This window comes from Amphiprion ocellaris, chromosome 18, assembly GCF_022539595.1.
Source record: "Amphiprion ocellaris isolate individual 3 ecotype Okinawa chromosome 18, ASM2253959v1, whole genome shotgun sequence".
NCBI lineage: Eukaryota > Metazoa > Chordata > Actinopteri > Pomacentridae > Amphiprion > Amphiprion ocellaris.
The window spans coordinates 31,472,912-31,492,336 of record NC_072783.1 but is presented as its reverse complement, the minus strand read 5'-3'; the positions used below and the strand labels follow the sequence as shown (position 1 = coordinate 31,492,336).

The window sequence follows — 19,425 nt, the reverse complement described above, 5'->3', positions numbered from 1 at the left end:
CTTTATTTGAAATAGAGCATTATTGTTATGTTTACGGTACATTCGGGTGTTGTTGGTATTTGACATACTATATTTTGGGACACTCTAAATCATTTTCTGGCATACTACAGTGTATAGGATGGAAGTATTGGAACGCACCATTAGTCTGTTCATGAATGCGGAGGGAGCCAACAGTCTCAAAGGGAGGGTTTCACATGCACTCAACATGCATGTGGCTGCCAAAACATAGAACAGGGAAGCTCAGATTACAGGACACAGATGGGGTGTGACTTCATTTTCTGCCAATGGTTCCATTACCCCAGTATATGCATCTTTGCACATTGGATAGTAGCTCGCTGCTATATTAACGTTTATGCTCTAAATCTTGTATAGTGCATCTTTTAGCTTTCTCTATTACTTCATTTTATTTGTGAGGTTATTGTACGGCTGATAGGCGGCTGTATATATTGCCGCTTTTATTAGCCACATGCAATGAAGGAATCCATCTGGGAACATTGCAGCTATATGGCGACTACCTTAACCGCTAGAAATAGAACTATGATTTTTAAAAAATGTAATATATATAAATATGAATAGACCTACTATGTGTTTCATAAATGCAATTCCCTTACCTCCTTTGTATTTGGGTGCAGTTAGAAATCCGAAAGAGATATCTTGAAACCCGTGCATGACTGTAAAACATTTAAATAAGCAAGCCAATGTATTTTTTTAAAATTAGAAAATGGGCATTTATTCTGACTTTATTCTCAGAGGTACTTTTCCTGTTTGTGTAGGGATTATTATAGCTCTTGTTAAGGGACCCCCTCTGCTCCCTCCCCCATTTGCCCACTGTCACCCCTCACCCTTCACCACCTCACCAGTAGAGAGAGGGAGAGGGAGAGAGCGAGAGGGAGGCAGACAGTGGGGGAGAGAGAGGCTGACTCCCACCGTTCATATCGGCAGCTTGGGAGAGAGAAGCAGAAGAGAGGCTGTCACATAGCAGAGACTCTACAACTTGTTCTCAACTAATCGCCAGCGGAGGGAAGGGGAGAAAAAAATAATAATTACACGGACTTACAAATGCTATTAATCCCGTGACCAGGGACTCGGAATGGAAATATACGCGCCGGCAATGAGAAGTAGTTTCATGCGGCTGGTCGTGTGAGCGCTGCCGGCTCCAACAAAGAAACTCATGGTAGGTGGTTTTTTAAATATTTTATTTCCCACAGCAGCTATTATCAATATCTCCCTCCTTAGTGTCATTTATTATCATGCATTTTGATTTCTTTCAGCGCATGTATCGGATTTTCTGCGCTTTTATCGTCTCCGTGCCAAGTGAAGTTCATGCCCTCGGTTCTTTTTTCAGCTCCGTGCAGGGGAGTGGGTGCAAGAAATGGAAAAGTTTGGGTCTGATTTGACTGTGTGTGCGCCCTGTATACAACCGGAGACATCACCAATATAACGGGCTCCTTTCAGCGCCGAGAGGCTGCGCGTATAGAGGATGAATGGGTCACTATGTATTCTAATCTAACTCAAGAGTTCACTCATTTCTGCTCGCTGTTTTAAAGTGAAAGAGCTGCTGCTGCTTTTGCACGAAGGAGTATTTATTAAGGGCGATTATAAGAAATCACAACTGTGGTTGGAGATTCTAACCATGTGAATTAAAATGCTTTTTTTTATTCTAGAGATGCGTTCGTTTTAGTTTCTACAGGCAATATTTGGCTTCCCCATTCATGAGATGCAGGATTTTCAACCGTGAGAGCCAAAACAAAAGGATTCCCCGCTGACCAATGAGAGAGCAAGGGGGAAGCCTCAGGAGGCGACTGGAGCGGTCCTTCTCCTCTCTTTGTCCTACCTGAGACACCAATCAGACCACAGGCTGCTGCTGCTGCTGCTGCTGGGAAGCAAATGTGTGGAAATGTCCAAGATGCTTGAAAGTGATCACATTTATGTGAAATTACACAAAGACTTATGGTTCCCATTCAGATCATTACAGTGCGGTCAGGATCTGAGCAGAGCCATCAAAAGCACAATTAATGAACAAGATGTTTTTTGACTCACAAACTTAGCAAATCAAAGCTTTGTCTGGCCAGATGCATCTCCAAGACATCCACATTGTGCAATATGGAGTCATGTGAGGGTTCGGTTAAGGGTTGAGACATGCCCTCAGGGTGCATCACATCACTCTAACCGCCCCCCTCCCTCCCTTGCACGCCTTAATACTTTCAGGTTGGTTAAGTTAATGCGCACAGTACAAGAGTTTTTTAATTATCCAGTGTGCAGCTGCTTGCCCACCACATTTGTCTTCTGGTTTTCACTGAAAACAGAGACACAGCAGGTAAATAGGATGCAGAAGTGATGGGAAATCTGTCCAGAGCTGGAGCCTTTTCATTGATTAGTTTAACACCAGGAAATGAATAAACTATTGAAACACTTGAAGCATTTATCAAGCAATGTGTTCTATATCCTCAAATGTGTGCAGATTTAACATTTGTGGGACTATTAACTAGACTAAACCAGCATTTAAAGATGTCACCTTGTTGATTTTGTAGTTTTTTATGGCCAAAAAAACTCCAAAATAATGAAAATAATAATTGCTCTCAGCACAAAGGAGCACTTTAAAGCTCATCTTTCATAATGATGCTGTTTACATGGCTAGACATGTATGCTGTGTGTGTGTGTGTGTGCGTGTGCGCCATGTCAGGGCGTGTTTTGCAAGTTGACACAGTCCTGTGTGTGAAGCTGAGGCGTAGGCGTTGTAAATGTGGTGGGGAATCTCTTTCTCACTGCGATATATTATTATACAGCGAGTGGGATGGATGATTAGGATGATTTAAATGCCGTGACTGGGTGTAGTGTGCGTGGCCTCCAGCAGGCACTGTTTGGTTTGAGCTCATTTCATCTCTCCCCCCAACACACAGATTTCCGCGGAGCGCTTTGATGAATTACTCTGTCCGGCCTAAGTTGAGCTATAATATTTCTGGCTGATCGCTCCTGATTTAGACGTGGCATTGACTTTCCTCTTGGTTGATGAAGTGTTAATTTCAAAAACAGACACAGAACTGGCTAGAGAATCATGTTTATGTCATGGCGCTTCTGTCAGTTGTGATGAATGATGAGGTTTTCAATCAGACTTTGATTACATGTTAATGTGATCACAGCAGGAAATGCAGCCTTTAAGATGAATCCAATGTTGTTGTTTTTTTTGTATTTTATCAACAGAGATTCCTTTGATAATGCTTCTTTCAGTAATAGCCCAGCTGTAGACTCTTAATTATTGCAACGCAGACAAAGAGGGAAATCCTTTGTTATTGAAATCTTTACTGAAGATTTCTCAAGGGAAGGAAATTCAGTTTAAATAGCAGAGGGAATTCAATTTAAATGGCCTTTTTAAGGTCAATTCATCAAGAAAAGTGGCAAGAATTTGGCAGCAAACATGCGAAGAACCGTGCCCTTTTCAGACTCATGGATTTCAAGTCATTAGACAGTGACAGTGATAAAACGTATCCCAATTGTTAGACAAGTGCAGAACTACACATTGGATTAGTGCAAGCTCAGAAGACTAACACTTGTTTTTTTTCCCCTTCTTTGTGTTTTGCAAAACATGCAATTTGTGCAGCGGAGCAGCTTTTATTAGCTGAGACACTTTGGATTCAAATGAAGACTTTAACATGCGTGCTGCTTTTGTTTATTCACACAGTTTCAATTTAGTTATAAGGAGAGTGCTTTTTTTTTGGTATCCAAACATCTTGAAATAGAAATATTCTGTCGAGGCCCTGGCGGTGTAATGATTCATCAAAATGAAATCAGAAGCAATAACAAACATTGTGCTGCATGGCCGGCCTGACTTGCTGCCAGATTCCTTTTTTGCCCCACATTTCCTTGTCTTTTGTGAACTTGTCTGGGACATTTTGCACCAGACGGGGCAACTGACTGCCCCAGAGTCTCTGCGTCTGACCGGTCCTCTAGATATTCTCTGCTCCTTGGTTTTCCCAGTGACTCATGCATTCTAGCCCTGCTCTGATAACTCTGACACCTTTTTTTTCTGCTACATGTCCTTTCTCAGCCTGAGAGCCTGAAGCAGCGCTCTGTGTTTCTCAAATGAAGCATTTGACCTCTCTTTTAGGGGTCTTTTATTTCAGTCGCTGCTGCAGGATGTTTAGTGTCAAGTATGCATCGGGGGCCATCCAACAGGCCTCCTTTGGGCCACGGGGGCACACAGACTGCCCATACGGACCCTTGACCCCCCCACAAACCATATGATTGCTTTTCCTAATATGGTTTTTCCAGTTAGTCCTGGTTGATCTGCTTTAGCCAGAGTGTGCCAAGCCAACCCGCAGTGACATGTGTTTCCACAGCCAGGGATAGCTGTGGCGAGCCGCGCTGCTGTGGTCCTCCTTGGTATCCGAGCAGACCTTCCTCTCTTAGCCACTCAAGCCTGTCTGTGCTGGAGATTAAAGCTCTGTTCTTAAAAGTCTCTCTGTGTTCAGTACTTTTGCAGCTTCTGCCTGAATCTCCACAGTTTGGAGTTTAATTTCACTCCTGTTTTTTTCTTACTGCACTGTTTACTGAACGCCTTCTTCCATATTGGAGCTGTGTTTGGTTAATGCTGTTGCTGCTTCACATTAAAAATTTCCTATAACTTCCCGCCATCCCAGCGGAAATCCAATGTGTTTACCACTGAGGTGGCAAAGCATCACTGCTGGTGCTTTTCTTGATTACAAACAGGTATAATTGAATGGATATGACATATTCCCTGGTATTCTGGGAAGTAGAAACAGAAACAGCCACAGTGATCTGAAAAAGCCTCCAGGTGACAGACTCTTACTGTGGTTTACGCCAAGAACACCTCCAACACGTCATCGAGGTAAACAACTTTAACTTGCTACAGTGGAACAAAACTTGCATTTAACCAGGGTGGCTCAGTTACTCCCAGCTCCTCATGGCATGACTTGTAGTGACTAAGCACGCCACAAAAGAAAAACCCTATGACTTTACAGAACAAAAACAATACTACTTTTCTTCCTGGATTCATAAATTGTGCTTAAAGCCTCAACAATTCTAGATGAGCTGTTCATATTTGGGCAGGTTTTGATAGTTAATCTCGCTGGGACAGACGACCACTGCAGTCCTTTGCTGGGAGATTATTGGTTGGTTGGTGCTGAAACAAATGCTCAAATAATCGACAGAAGATTGTGATTATCAATAAACTATTTTAAGTTATTTATCAAACCAAATATAGAAAACTGTCTTTGGCTACAGCCTCTCAAACATGAGGCTTTTCATTTATTTTCAAAGGAATATTTGGGGGTTTTGGAATATTGGTTTCAACCAAACAGGCAGTTTGAAGATATTACACTAGGCTCTACAAAACTTTTGAAAGGGATTTTCTATTATTTTTTTGTGTTTCTTCAGACTCATCAGTAAATCAGAAAAAGAAAATTTGATAGAATAATCAATAAATGTTTGTTACAGCTCTATTATTTAAGGAAAAAGTCTAGACAGCACATTCTAAGCCAGCTACTGAGAACACATACAACTACATCATCAGTAAGTCAAAGAGTTTTTGCATCAAACTAAACAAACTGGCTTCTCAGATGCCATTTTGTTCCGAATGTCTGTTGAAGTGTCTCAGGCTATTCAGCAGTCTATCAAAACATGTCAGCTCTTAAAGATGCCATCTTTAGCTTCACGCCTGTCACCACTAACCATTTGTTTCATACATTTTCATAAAACAGACTGCTGTTTTAGTGTGCATGCATCTAAGTGACAGCAGGCTCCGGTTTTAGACTGAATGATCTGTAGCCAAGACAGTATCCGGCTGTGCTCAAGTGTAGGAGTTGGACTCTGAGAATAATGTCGCATGCAGGTCGCCCTAGTGATGGATGGATCCTCCAGTGAAGTTAGGTTATGTATCCCTGATGAGAGTAGTGGATCACTGGAGAGGATTTATGTGGCTGTGACGGAGTAACCAGAAGATGTTTGTCTGTATAAAGTTGCGGTCCAGGGCTGTTTGTCATCATGATTGATGAGCTCCCAGTGATTAAGCCACCATGCTGACAGACATTCATATGCTTTATCAAGTGAATGACTTGCATGGAAGTCTTTTTCTCCAATGTTACTGGCTCTAGTCAGTCATGTGAAATCATGTCGACGTGTTCTAATTTCATTCTTTTTCTGCTGTAAAAAGAGACATGTTGCTAATCAAATGCTGCCTTAAGAATCATTTAAATTGTCACTTGTCATTCATCCTTCTCTGTTTACAAGTGGAAAGATGGACACAGGAAAACTAGCCATTTTTAATGCTTCGTATGAAGCATTGATCCCAACATACAGTGTGAGAATACAACATGAAAACATCAGTTCACACATGGAAACCTAGATGTTTCCAAAAAGCATGTGAGCTTTCATTCTTGACAAGTTTGTAGGACAAGTTTCTTCAATAGCAGGAGAAACTGTCTAACCCATAAACTGTAAATAAAAGATGATAAAGCCTCCAGGTCTGAGAAGCGAACAATGCGAAAGTAGTCTCGCTTCGCCAGCCCATTCTGTAGAACACAATGGTCTGACTGCACCACACGTTTATTCTGCTATGGAGGAAAAAAACACATTCTGGTTGTTTGTACTCTTTTAAACCAATCACAGTCATTGGGGGCGGAGCTAATCAGAGGATATGGATTTAAAGTTTCCTCAAAATAGTGAAGAGTGGAATTGCTGTGGTGGAACATTTACGTGAGGGCTGTTTTATTACAGGATCAAAATCCTTTTCAGTTTAGGTTGTTGTTTAGATGTTTTTTTTCCCCAATTGAAATGATCGGTGGCTTATATCCAATGAGTTAGACTAGTGCAAACTTAAACCTGCATTCTATCTAATGGCCTGCAGGGGGAGACTCCTCTGGTTGCTAAACTGAGTCCGATAAATCAGAAAATGACCCGACTTCTGACTTCATTTGTTACCTCAGTAAACAGTGAGTTTATAGTCTTTAATCGCTAGATCTCCTTCAATACGGCACCACGTTTAATCCAGCAGTTATGGCCCCATTTAGATCAAAATAGAAGATAAAGCAATGCATGCTTTAGGGTCTAGCTACCTTGGCATTGACAAGTAACTATTCTATGCATAGCGTCCTTGAGTTCCGAGTCAGATTCGCTCGTGGCTCATGCTGTCCAAACCAACGGGTGACGTCACAGTTTCTACAGACATCATTTAGATAAAGCCTATGGTATAATTTGGATATCATGTTGGGACTCTGAGGTGCTGAGTAAGAAGATAAATCTGGCACCCCGCAGTTGCTGTGAGCCCCTGCCAAGTTGGGGGTCACTGCTTGTATTAATGAGGCATGGGAGACTAAACTGGCTTTTATTTCCCCTACCATCTGTACCCAGTTGTGCCATATAGATGGATTTTGGCGAATGAGAGCAGCCCCCCTTACACAGCTGGTATTTTGATTTATGGGACTGTCTTGTGAGGGGACAATAACACACATGCTGGGAAAACTATACAACTTTACAATACACGTAAATATCACCGTTTTTATTCATCAGAAGGTTTTTACTGAATTTCTAAGAAGAAATTAACATTTTTTTTCTAAAGGAACTGATTGGTTTAAACTGATTTTTACCTGATGGGATGCTGATAAAGTGGAGTTTGCTACCAGCTATCAGTGATCTTTTATTATTCTTAACCAAATAGTTCTAGTAGGTGGGAGGTCAGAAAATACACATTAAATTATTTTTAATGACTATTTTCTTTTTCTTTTTTGGTAAATGAGGGACATTCATAACTCAAAAAGGCTTCTGGTAAAATGAAATTAAACATACGGAGAAATGGCAAATTAGCCATTAATAAGTAATTAGGAAATAATTAAACCACAGAGATGTTGTGTCACCAGATTTCTGTATTATTGATTATTTCATCTAATTTCAAAGTTTTTTAAAAATAAAACAAACATACTAAACAACACAGACAAATTATCAAAAATAAACAGAAAAGGGGCATCCAGATGTGAATATTTGCTTATCACGTGTTATTAGGAAATGCTTTCACACGCATGTCTTCTGAAATATATATACTTCACCAGTGAGTCACGGATGCTTTCACATGTTGCCATGGAATCCCTTAGGTTTGCAGAAAGACCCACTGTTAGTGGTTGTGTGTCTGTATGTGCGACTCCAGTATCTGTCTTCCAGATGTCACTCTAATGGGCCTCAGCACAAACCTGTGGGGACCTAAACAACGTACAGCACCACAGAGAGATGTGTTCATTTTCCAATTACCTCTGGCTACTCCTTTTAAATGAGCAACTGTGAAGCCTTTCAATACCTCAGCCATTCCTCACTGTACTGTTGTGAATTTTTTTCTTTCCTCTTTTCTTTTAGATTGACCTACAAACCAGTAGCATTGTTCTTGATAATTTCACTGCTGACTGCTTCTCGGTCTCCTCACTGACCTGCAGACAAGTTCAATTTCTGTGTACTCCGTCTTACTAGTAATATAACTGAACATGTGGTTAATGTGGTGATTAAAAGTGCCAGCGGCGGCAGCAGCAGTCCTGAGGCTCATTTAACTCAAACAAGAGGTGGCGTCTTAACATGCACGTGTCACTTGGCTGCACGTCTGTCCGAGTTCAGAGGTCAGCATCGAGTTCCGTTTACCAGACAGCTCTGAAATGTCCAGCCAAAGTGTCAGACGCACCTGCAGGGCTGTTTACATTTTTAAGGCTTTTTGGCAGCGGGGAGACACACTCCGACCTGGCTGGGGTCACAAGGAATTTGTACAAATGTTATTTCCATCGCTGCAGCTATCATTTTGTGGGATTATCCCTGCCAAGTTAATTTGGAGCTGGGGTTTTATATCTGTGCAGGCAGCTGCTGCCAATATGAACCATTGGCGTAGCTGAGAAATTGTTGCACTTTGCAAGATGGATGTGCTGTTGTAGTTAGAACATCACTCACCCTGACTTCATTTATCAGGATGTAGCCAAGCAGGTAGAATTGTGCTTTTTTTTTTCCTCCACTCTAATCTACTTTCAGAAGGAAGTAGGACAGGACAGATGTATTATTGTGATTTACTTGACACTCAAATTACAGTGTAAGTAATCCTTTCTGCTGGTGGTGGAACATATTGGCAACCTTAAAAATTAAGATGCCGTGGAATTATTTCTCCGTATTAGACAGAGACCTCTTTATGCTCACCTTTAATTTGGAGAATTAACCTGCCTGCCTGCTAAGCCTGGAGAATTTGTCCGAGCCTTCATTATTGTGGAGTCAGATGTATAATGTAGCAGGGAGAAGATAAAGTGCAGCATCTTATAAGTTGACAATCCACAGGCCGAGTTAATATTATGGATCCACTGGGATGCCCTCGAGTAGCCTCCCTAAAACTGTTTGCATCAGGCCTACTCCCAAGCGAGGGAGCAGAAAGCCAGCCGACTTGGTAATAGCCTACGTTTTGTTAATTCACACATTTTCTTGGCAGTCACAGGCTAACGCTCAATCCATGCACATATCCTTATCTGGCAGCAGGTTCAGCGCAGTTAGAGATGAAGCTCTGACTGTTAACTAGGTGTGAAAGGCTCCTGCACAGGATTACTATACATCTCCGGGAGAACCTAAAGAAGTCAGGGAATTAGAGACGAAACAGGAAGCCGCTCTGAAAACATCACAGCCCGTGGTGCTTCTCCTCATCATCACACGCCATCGCAGATGAAAAAGAGGAGCCTTTAATAACATGGCCGACTCGGGTTCACCGAGCGGAGACGGTGCCTTACCGGGCATCGAGAGCGTCCAAGCTGCATGTGCAGAGAAAAGCTGAATTCCTCAGATTTTGCCAAGTTGCTCCTGAAATCCGCACAACTGCAGGATTTGAGAAAGATTTGTTTTTCTGGGAGGTGCTCAAGTTTCCTTCCAGCTTTAGTCTGATAAGTAAACAAGTTCATTTGATGAAAGCTGAGAAAAAGCAAGCAAAGAGCTCAACAGGAGAAAAAGTTTCTATCCAACAAATTAGTTCCTCCAAGCTTTCCTCTGCGACATCAGCTTATCCGACTGTACTTCAAAGCACCATCACTATCTTCATCTATCTGGTGAACGACAACTAAATCCTATAAAATACACTTGTTAAATGGGAATAATGACACAACACATCCCAAATATTCTTTTTATTCTTTACTAATGACTTAAGACTAATAGCACCTTTACATATCACAAATTTATCATGGAACTATAGTTCAAACTTTGAGCGAATAACCTTTAATGCTAAAAAATACAAAACAATGAAGTTATAATTGAATTGAATTGCAGTGGAGCCACTGATTAATAGGTCATGGCTAATTATAATTGCCAGTCAAGTTCCTACAACTCCACATTGTGTGCTTGAAAAATAGTTTCAAACCGATTAGATAAATTAGTAAAATAATGAGCGCTGAACAACTTTTAGTGTTTTTTTTTCTCATTTTCACCATTAAAGTCTGATGTTTTGTGTGATTGTTAAGTGAAAGTAGCAATACTGCAATTTAAAAATACTCAGTGACATGTAAAAATCCAAAAAGTAAAAGTATGTATCATTAGCAAAATGAACTTAAAATATAGCAGTAAAAGTTTTCCTAATAAATGTTAGGTTATGCTATTATATTATTAGTACTGATGCATTCATGTGCAAGCAGCATATTGCAGCTGACAGAAGTGAAGCTGAATACACTTATTTTATGTACTGTTGGGTCAATAAGAACTTATTGTAGTCTATATCAGTCATTATATCCTGATCTGTTGTAAAGTAAATAGTACCCACAGCTGCCAGATAAATGTAGTGTAGTGAAAAGTACAATACAATACAGTAGAAAGTAGAATAAAATTTAAAAACTTGAGCCAGGTACCTTAATTTTGTACTTAGGCACAGTACTGAGTAAATATACCAAGTTGTATGTTTAGTTCTATACACTGGTTTACACAAATGATGAACATATGAAGTTCTCAGGCCAAAATTTTCACTTCCTTCTGCGTTTTGCATGTGAATTATTTTCACATCTCCTTTCAAAGTGGAGAAGTAATAATATCACACGCAATCTCAGGTTAGCAACTGAAAATGCACACTGTAGGTGAGGAGCAAGTCAGCAGGTAAAGCTTATTTTCATTCACAGTTAACCTGCCTATTATTTTCTGTATAAACTAATTTATCTTGCGGTCGATCAAATGTGTGTGTTGTGTTGTTAAAACTATGCTATTATGATACAACACAATTTACAGTATGCATTATGCAACGTCTCTGACCCAGGGTTTTTACTGTCACGTCAGCAGTTTTCCAAATTCATATTGTCCTCCTTGTGTAAAAAGATAGACACTTTAGGAGATTTTACAGTGACATGTATGCTTCTGATGGCATCTCGTGATAATACTCCATCACGTTTAAAGACTATTACAGAATGAATATTGAGCTAAAGCTTGTCTTTAAAAAATATATCAGTAATCAAATTGCAATATCAGTCAGAATAGCAATTTTCTACAAAACTTCAACTCTAGCGTGTTCGCATCCTAAAACTGGCTAACACAGCTGATGCTCATGGGAATGCAATTGGTTTTGTAGGTATTAAAAGATAATTTTGGATTATTTCAGACATATTGTGGCTTGATGGATCATTTAACTTCTTAGTTTTCACTTTTGTTGTAAAGCGTCTGGGAAACAAGGAGTTGCAAGGAGTCCAGAAAACTCACTGCAATATTCAAAAAATTACAATTTGAATATAATGATCACTTAATTAAATACATGGTTGCCAGATTTTATTTGATTAGGTTTCTTTTTTTTTTTTTTTTTTTTTTTTTTTTTTTTTACTGATTTAGATAAACCAGGCTGAAAACATTATTTTGATGGGGTTGACTGACCTAGCAGGGTTGGTAATCACATCAACTTAACATTGTGTGTAATTTCAACTCAAAGTTGACTTAAAACAAAATTCAAGTCGAGGTAACTTCATAAAATAGCTTGATTACTTAGTTTTTCTTCACCTTTGGGTCAAGATTTCAAGTCCCAACTCTACTTTAACATGCCTGAACTATATCTGAAGTGTAAAACTGATAATCAAAGATACATTTGATTGTAGATGAAGAAATAATTCCACAAATTTAATGTAAGTAGCTGGTTGAACATAGTTTCTTTAGACGTTGTCATAACTCAAAAAGACTGATGTAATCTTTGCATTAATTTGTTTGGGTGTAGAGTGGAATTATGGGTAATTCTTGGGAATGCACCAATAAAGGCAGAAGATTTCATGGCAATCTGCTAGTTGTTTGTGCACTTAAATCGATAAAATCAGTCTGCTGGCCCCCCAGATGCCAGGTATCACCAAAATCAGTAGAGGAATCATCCTCTGGGGAGCATAATGTGAGGGACAAACTGACACTGCCATCCTCACAACTGCTAAACCGGTTAAGAAGATGGTTTAGTTCTGATCATAGTCCAACAACATTAGCAATGACTGGTCAAAAAAGATGAGATTTAACGAATGCAAGATTTTATCTAAACAGTAATTATTCACCCGCGCCAGACAAACAAGGGATTTTCCACAAAATCATTGCAAACTTTTATTTTTACTGTTACTGATTTCTGTTGTGAATAGATATTCAGAACACTTTGATCAACATGTTGAATTCCTTTGCTTCGTTCCTCTGCAGTGCCATCAAGCTTTTATAACATAACATATTTATACATGTGCAGCTGTGCCATAAAGTTGCATTTTAGCAGTGGTTTACCGAGCTTAAGTGTAGTGTGATTCCACCGTACAGAACAGTGTTTACAGATGTGTCCCATAACTGTCAAAAGCATCACTGGGCAACAAAATGTGGGTGGAAAAATATTCCGCAATTGCAATATTGTTTTACATCTAAATATAGTCTTGGAAGTGCTACCCACAACATTTGGATTCCTTCTTCTGCACATGTTATTTTTTGTTGCTTTACCCTAAATATCTGGTTTTCCCCCCAAAATTTTATGTTTTGGAGCGGAGCCATTTCTGCTGCTCTGTGGGTTCGGAGGCATTCTACTGGAAACAGTAAACATTCCCATTGGATTAATTACCAGCTCCTTTTCCTCTGGTCTGTCTGCTTCTCGTCAACAACAAGGATTAACAGTAGATTGAACTTTGGTCCACATGTAGAGAAGCTGCCTGTCAGGTCTCATAAAGGGAGCACGGAGGCGAGCAGGACCAGGTGTTGGCGGAGTGTTGAACAAATGAAAAGGTGGTCGTCTGAAGGTCACACTGGGTAATGTAACAACTTTTAGCATCTTGCACTTGTTTCTAGAGTTGTTTCCTGTGTGGATCTTTCTATCGTTACATCAGTGAAGAAGTGTTGATGTGAGGTTGACACTTCTGTTTCTATTCATAGTATGTGTGGGTAGCCTTGATTTTTAATCCACCTCCTAGGAAATCATATATGTTGCTGAGTTGGTAATGCTGCTCGATATAAATGTTACAGGCTGCATTTGCCTCCCACAGTACTGGCAGTTTAAAACACCAGAACTGGACCTTCAGGGTATAAAAACTGATTGATGCATCTTTTAAAGTTGCTTGAACGACAAGTTCTTGTATCCAACTCGTATTCATGTTACATACTGAGATTTTCCATGAAAATAATCCCTTTCTGCCATAAACTGGCTCAGATATAACTTAGCACTGTTGTTTCTTCTAGAATGTTTAGATCTATAAAGTCCAACCATGCATCCACTACTTGCTGCAGCTCAAGCACACCAGCTCATGTGCAATTCTGTTCAAACACTGGAAAGCTCCTCAGCATCAACACAGCTAGTTGTCATATTGGACTAATTTCAGCACACATGTTTGGTTAGCACTTTCACCGTGCAGCTAGAAGATCATTCTGCATGGAGTTTGCATGTTCTCCTTGAAAATGCATGGGTTTTCTCTGGGTGCTCTGGCTTCCTCCCACAGTCCAAAAACATGCTCAGGCTCATACTCTGAATTGTCCATAGGTGTGAATGTGAGTGTGATTGTCTCTATATGAAGTCCTGTGACAGACTGGTGACCTGTCCAGGGTGTTCCCTGTTTTCACTCCAAGTCAGCTGGGATAGACTCCAGCCATCCGTGACCCTAATGAAGATTAAGCTGTGTATAGATAATGGATGGATAGACGGATGTTTGAACTGGAAACCAATTCTGAAGAAGAATAATGACACTCAAACCAGTTTGGATGTTATCACGCCATTCAATAGATATTATCAGCACACATCATTCCCATGCATATGGACAGGTAGGGAACTCCTCCACCTCCTAGTCGGCTGTGTTATCATTCCATTTTATAACGCTGTAGGTATGATTTAGTACCTGCAAATAGCAACAGCCATCATCCAGCAAATAGACTGTGACAAAAATGGGAAAAGACACAGGTAAAGCTATCAAAAGTGAATTTATTAAATGATAATATTAACAACATGTAGACGCTCCACATTTGAAGGCTGGAAGGGATGGAGGAGGCATTAGTCAACAGACTTTCATCCATCAAACTAGAGTTCAAGGCTCATATTGAGCCACAATTCTACTCTCATTTTTTGACTTAAATCTTGTTTTGACTTTCACTTGTTTTTCACCCAGTGATTGGTTAAGTTTTGGCGCCAAAACTATTTGGTTAGGTTTAAAAAAAACGATCCATTTCTGGTTTAAAATATATTCTGTAGCCACGTTTACTTGATGTTACAAAGCTCCATTTCACCATTTTGTCGTACTCAAGAGGACACTGACGTTTTCGGGCTTATCGTCTGTTTATTGATGATCAGAGTGAAAAATATTGAATGTATATGGGAATGATGTGCGATGATAACAGGCCGTTTAATGAGCAAATAAGATCAGAATCAGGTGAGTTGACAGAACTGGTTTCTTTGGTATCTTACATATGAAATCCATGGTGTCTGAATCTGTGTTACACTGCAGCTTTAAGGTGGAAATATCAGGGTCAAGTAACCTCAAACCCAGCTTGAGTCACCCAGGAGACTTGAGTTAGCGAAGAGTTAGTGTCTTCCAGCTTATAAAAAACACCATATGGACAGGTTAACAAGGTAAAAACGTTGATTTACACTGCAGGAAGTTTTTAAAAATCCCCAATACAGCCATTCCTATTACACAGTGCTGAAAATCCATTAATGAAAGCAGTATTTCATGACATTTCCTCCTCTTTGCTTTTACTCTGCAAGTTTCCTGTCTGTCAGTCAGCGTTCCGGTAAATCTGTCTCGGCTATGTCTGTTATTTCAACCTACATCTCAAAATCTGTCAGCGAGGCCGATTAATTTTTCACAAACAAAGAATATGAATCAACATCAAGCGCCGACAACATCTGACCACCGACACAAAACACGAGGCAAAAAAAGATAACAAAGAGGAACTGAATTAAAGTGACTGGAAGATGTTAGAAAGCTTCAAAAATATCACCAAGAGTAGCAGGGAAAATACTGAAATACACACAAAGATATCTGGCAGAATTATTTTAACTCATGCGGGTATAAATTTTGAAAGTTAGATAATAAGTTACAGACACATCACATCTGAGTTCATCCTGATAAATTATTCATTGGAAACTGCTGTGTGAACGCAGCACTGTTTTGCATATGCCCCTCAAACTTGAAGCTCCATTTCATTCACACACACAAGAAATCCTTGATTGTTTATTGTGTTAAAGATGCAGCACTTCAAATAAAATTACCACCCTCTATTTATGTTTTGACGGGAAGTAGACTCCCACCCGAGATAAGACGCCTAACCCTCCACCTTCCTCATTTATCATCTTCACTCCCAATTTATCCTTATTGTATGTGTTCTGTAGAAATCGGAGCACCTCGTGCTCTTCACAACATATCCATTACTACAATCAATAATTTAAATAGCAGCCATTGTTTTTCTGCACTTTTAAATGACACCATCATAAGCACTTATCCACCTCAGAAGGAGCTCTGGTTTTTGCGAGGCTGCCAGTGAAATTAAAATAATGAATAAAAGATAAGACGGTGGGGGGAAAGTGCTGAACTGGGACTCCGTGTGAGATCCCAGCTGGGCAGCAGTTATGAATGCAGGGCAGAGGCCACGTTCCTCGCCGCCCTCCTCTGCAGCGAGAAGGCTGTGTTGATAATTTGACCCGGCGGCTCATCGGTCAGGTCGCGGTCAGATCACCCCCCCTTGGTCTCCTGTGGTGATGGAGGTGGTGGGAGTCCTCTGGTCTCCTGCCTGACTTCCTGGAGATTAGATTGTGATCTTTTGGTCAACAGTGTGTGTGATCTGGATGAAGTGTGATGGATGACTTGTTCCTGGCTGATATGATGAATGAAGCAACTCAGAGCCACAGTGAATGCTGATCTTCTCCTTGCTTTAGTTACATGGTGGGGATTTACATGATTGAACGGGGCTGCAGGGCCCCGGGGGCCCAGAGACATATGTGACAGGTCAGAGGACTCCTGCTTGCTCTAGCATCGGTGGTATTTTGTGGTACATTGTAGACACGTAGCTTAATGCAATTCCTATTTCTAGATGTTTCCCTTGTACTCCCAAACTATTGTAAGGATTAATTTCATGCATCAGTAGCTCGCTTTGCTTCTCGCCTCATTTACACTCACCAATGATGCCTTTTCCAATTGATTTCGTTTATTTAAATAAATACTCCACAGTTAAAGCTCATCATTTTCATTTTTATCACGTCATTATGTGTATTTACTTGAATGATTTCAATAAGTGTTTTTGAAAAAAAATCAATGGTTGAAAATCTGGGTTTCAAAATAACATTTACAGCAAAAACACAGCAGAGTTTAACCGTTTTTTTTTTTTTTTTTGCATTTTAGAGTGACTCTAATCAGCAGCGAATTTTTGATTTCTCACTGAGTCTCACTGCTGCTGTTTCACACAAAAATGCTTTTATAGTGAAACACAGAGTGACTTTTACTGTGGACCAGACACAGACAACAGAATTACCAGTCAGAACAGGTAGAAATGACTCTCTGATTGTTCAACAAAAATAAATCAAACCCCCCCCCCCCCCCAAATCAAGAAGCCGCTTCAGCATCATGTGTGAGTTTCAGGGGCCTCATGCTGAACTTTAGTTATTTTGAGTGGACTTGTGTAAAAACTTTTTTTTTTCCAGCTGACACAGCAAGCAGGACGCCCACTTTGTTCCTCCTTCTGACCGTTTGTCACATTCTTGTCCCGACCGTATTTCCTGTGTTTTTTGTGGACTTCAACCAAAATCCACTTCCAGTCTCTTGATGGTATTTAGAGGTCGCAGTAGCGAGGGATGACCAGATGGTTTCTCAGATGGGAACATGCAGCAAATGCGTCTCTTCAGCTAGAATTGGCTTTTACAGTCAGCTCATCAGCTTTTTCTGTAGATAAAGCCATAATGGTAAACTGCCTGAGTGTGCAGTAGAAATTCTGCTTACAGTCTGAGTCATTAGCTGTCTGTTCTATTTTTCTTTTTCTTTTACTTTCTCCTTATTTGCTTTGGAGGATCAGTAAGTGGTCCTAAAGGGGAATTGGCCTGAGAATGGTTAGTAGACAGGATTGTCCCCCGAATGACAAACTGTTTCTTCACCATGAAAGTGGATGGTTGAAATCAGTCTGTGAGAGTAGGTCGAGAGTCCTCCTGGGCAGCTGCCTACAATGTCTCTGTGGACAGAATGTGCTGTTCTATTCTCAAGGTCTCCCAAGACTCTTCATTGCATAGCTTTCAGTCCACTTCGTCATGTCGTTCTCATGTTTTATATTCCTCTGCACCTTGTACAAAGCTTGAAGTACTGAGCTCTCGGTTTTGAGTGAAACCTGCACAATCCACTCATATTCATAGTTTTTTCTTAGTACTGTAACAGATAACAGAACCTATAGGAGCGTTCCACATTTTTGAAACTCAGTAATGCATGTATTACTTCAAACGCCTGCACAGTGAGTTAGGCATAGTAAGATATAACACCATACTCTATTGTTTTCCAGTCAGTCTCACAAAACCTACTGTGTTCCCCACTGTATTGATTCTAATGCATCTGGAGAGTGTGAACATGTTTATTCCCTGGGTTCCCTTTTATCATCAGCATCTCTAATTTAACACATGATTATAAATTGGGTATCCAGTGATTAATTTGTCTCTGAGGATTTACCAATTTTTCATCGACTCCTAGTGGAAATATGCATCAGGCTTGCTCTTGCTTATTGACTGTGCAAAAAACCCTCATATAGCATTTGTCTGCATCCTGGTCTCCAGTGCGAGCTGTAATCTGCCTGTTGCTCCTGCAGATAAGTGTGGTTTAAGCTGTCGTGCAAGGTAAACAGCACCGAATAATAAAAGATAGCCTGACATTTAAAGAAGACCTCCCTCGTTTTGGTTCTCTGAGGACAGACACATACACTCAGGCAAATTGTCTTGCAGAGCGTCTTCAAGAGATTCTTGCTCCATTTTTCAAAGAGGAAACAAGCAGGACACTTTTCACTTCCTCTGTAAATGGGTTAGTGTTGTGCCCGATTGAAAAAAAAAAAAAAGACCTTTTAATCTTCCCCAGCAGTGGAAGATGAAGACAATAACACAGGGTGGTCTGTGAGGATAACTAAGATATTTTAACAGTTTTCTGTGATAGGGAGCAGCGAGTTCTCTGTAGCCTCAGAGAGAGCCAGTACTTTGCTTTGAATCAAAACAAAAAGGGCATTTCAGGGGCCCATCAGCAGGCTATGCAATTAATTTTCTCCATTTGAAATACCAGCGAGCAGAGGAAGTAGGACAGTGTGCTCTCTGCTGCAGAGACTGCTTCTCCAGCCAGGTGTAATGATAATCCACTGCTGTGATTTAAAGACGATTAGAGGGTTGTGGAGTGTTTTTGTCATTCCTATTGTCTGACTACATTTATAATGGACATGGCCATGGACAGTGTAGGAAAACAGAGCAATATTCACACATTGCAAGTGAGATCTTCTCTGTTATTTTGGTGTCACCACTTGTCTGCTTTTATCTGCAAAATCAATGCCAAAGAAAGCAAATTTTCATCTCTGCAGCAAGCTTTAATATAACCAATTTGAAATTTGATTTTCTATAACAGATGGCTTAATAGCAGCTAACAACAATAGCTCTAGACTGATGCTTTCATAAAATAATCTGTCCATTTACAGTGCAGCTTTTTCCACACAAACAAACATCTTGTACAGACAGCAATAAGCCCAAAGAAAAGCTGGAGAAAAAAAAGGTACAAAAGAGAGCGGCAATTAACTGCCAGAGTGCGAGATTGGTCGGTGTCTCCGGAGCGGAGATGGGCAGCTTTGGAGCGGCCGACTTTAAACAAATCTGCCTGATTGCCTGTTTCACTGATCTGTCCCTGAATGACAGGGTACAGTACAGAGAGGTCTGCCTCTGATGAGTTATTAAGGCCGTGGCCAATTCCATTTGCACCACACAGGGAGGAAGCCATCAGCACAGCATGCAGGCCATTA

At 40.4% G+C, this 19,425-nt stretch overlaps 1 protein-coding gene across 1 annotated transcript in view; it reads left to right on the top strand.

The window, feature by feature from the left end:
- Positions 1 to 893: 893 nt before the first annotated feature.
- Positions 894 to 19,425, top strand: part of LOC111570635 (carbohydrate sulfotransferase 15-like) — a 38,616-nt gene continuing 20,084 nt past the window's right edge. Inside the window, exon 1 of the mRNA XM_023273501.3 lies at positions 894 to 1,174. The gene's annotated coding sequence lies outside the window, so the exon portion shown is untranslated. The remainder of the gene's footprint in view (positions 1,175 to 19,425) is intronic.